The sequence below is a fragment of the Pan paniscus genome, chromosome 17 (genome assembly GCF_029289425.2).
Source record: "Pan paniscus chromosome 17, NHGRI_mPanPan1-v2.0_pri, whole genome shotgun sequence".
Lineage (NCBI taxonomy): Eukaryota > Metazoa > Chordata > Mammalia > Primates > Hominidae > Pan > Pan paniscus.
Genome location: NC_073266.2, coordinates 27,294,050 through 27,296,522, shown reverse-complemented (window position 1 = coordinate 27,296,522; position 2,473 = coordinate 27,294,050).

The following is a 2,473-nucleotide window of genomic DNA, read 5'->3' as shown; positions in this document are numbered from 1 at the left end:
GTTGTTTAGCTTGTACAGGCATATGCACTTTGTTCTTAGCAAACAGTTGACAGACTGCATGGAATGAACTCAACTGTTTTTATTTCACTTCTTGATATACTCACATTCTACCAACATTCTCTGCCTCTGGCTTACTGCGAGTTAAGAGTGGGCTGACAGGGAAAGGAGCTAGGGGTGTCCTTTCTCCCCTTTCCTTGCATGTCATCAATTTCAGCATAAGTGTCTGGCTAACACTTGCTGTTAGAAACAGGAGTAAGAAATGGCATGAGGTGATCAGGCACATTCAGGACGGTATGGCCATGTACAGGTACCAAAATATCACGTGTACCCCAAAAAGATGTACAACTATTGTATATCAACTTTTATTTATTTATTTATTTTGAGACGGAGTCTTGCTCTGTGGCCCAGGCTGGAGTGCAGTGGTGTGATCTCGGCTCACTGCAAGCTCCGCCTCCCGGGTTCACGCCATTCTCCTGCCTCAGCCTCCCGAGTAGCTGGGACTACAGGCGCCCGCCACCGTGGCCGGCTGATTTTTTGTATTTTTAGTAGAGACAGGGTTTCACTGTGTTAGCCAGGATGGTTTCGATCTCCTGACCTCGTGATCTGCCTGCCTCAGCCTCCCAAAGTGCTGAGATTACAGGCGTGAGCCACCGCGCCAGGCCCGAATGGTGGATTTTAGCATTTTCACCCTTTTTTTTTTTCCCTTGGCTTGTGGCAACATTTTATTTATTGGGCAATCACCATTTTGTGTGTGATTAAGTTCCTATACCATTGAATTTTCTCGTAGTAATTAAATGATGACACTGATTCATAATTATGCATAAGCAAGCCAATTTCACATCTAGGATTGATGTAAAAATAAAGTGAGACATTTGAACCTACTTTACCTGCTAACTATGAAATATTAAACAAACCAGTGTAATGTTATCATTGTTACTATAATTATTAATGTTTTTATTTTTAAACTATCTGCTTTGAGGAGAATCCTCCAACCAGTAACACACGTTGGGCATATTTTTCCCCATGAGCTTTAATGCCATTTGTTTTATGCTCTAGAAGGGCAAACGTTATTAGATTCAACAATTTGGTAGAATCTTGGATGCAAGGAGAGTCGCCTCTGGGACATTTCTTTTCTTTTTCTTTCATTTCTTTTTTTTTTTTTTCTTCTTTTGAGACAGAGTCTTGCTCTGTCGCCAGGCTGCAGGAGTGGAGTGGCGTGATCTCGGCTCACTGCAACCTCCACTTCCCAGTTTCAAGCAATTCTCCTGCCTCAGCCTCCCAAGTAGCTGGGATTACAGGCGCCCACCACCATGCCCAGCTAATTTTTGTATTTTTAGTAGAGACAGGGTTTCACCATGTTGGCCAGGCTGGTCTCGAACTCCTGATCTCAGGCGATCTGCCCACCTCAGCCTCTCAAAGTGCTGGGATTACAGGCGTGAGCCACCACGCCCAGCCACCTCTGGGACATTTCTTTTCTCTTTGGAGTGGACGATAGGCTGCATAAGATAGTTCCTAAGGCATGTTAACATTAGTGATTTCACAAAGAAGTTTCCATTCAGAATGGAAAAGTGGCATAAAGCTGTGAGCTAAAATCTCAGAAGGTGTGGGAGGGCGATTGCCTCCATGGCTCCCTTGCCAAGGGACATGGAAACATTCGGAACTAGGCAGCTATAAACCCTGAGCATTAATATGAATTACCCTTCTTTCTCAGAGTGGTTATTAAGATCTATGCCCTATATGTTACATAGCTTTGTGTAACTGTTACCATGGCACTTAGAGACTTTGTGAGAAATGCTCTCCACACTTTCTGGATCACACACACCTATCAGAAAAAGCTTTTGTGCATATGATCCAACATATGAGTACTTATATACTTGTAAGTTATAAATTATATATATAAGATTATAAGTTATCTATATTTGGTAATAGTTAATAGTTATATATGTTTATAATATAGGATGTGATATATACACACATATATGAGTATATATATAAAATAGTGAGATATAAATATAAATATATATTCATATATGTATATATATATAATTATTATTACCTAATAAATTAAGGCACACCACACACAGGCAAGGATCATCATTAAATAAGACATATTTCAAATATTTCTTGATAGCATTGATGTTTGTAATTCTTGTTAGATATGATGAAATGATCATTGCTTTTATGGAAACCCTGCTATGGTGGCTTAACCAAACGTGAATGAACTTTCCTCACGTGCCGGGTGTGCAGAGATGGGCCATCCCAGGCTGGCGCAGCAGCAGCAGCAGAATATCCCCAGCGCCTTGAGCTGCTCTGGTCCCTTCGTCCTTTCATTGTGAGCCACTGACATCCTTCCTCATGATGGCTTTTATGTATGCAAGATGGCAGCTTCAGGTCTAGTCCCAAGCCTACTTTCCAAGCTGGAAGAAGAGAACAGTGACAAGAGAGCAGAATATTCACTGAGTACTTAGAATGT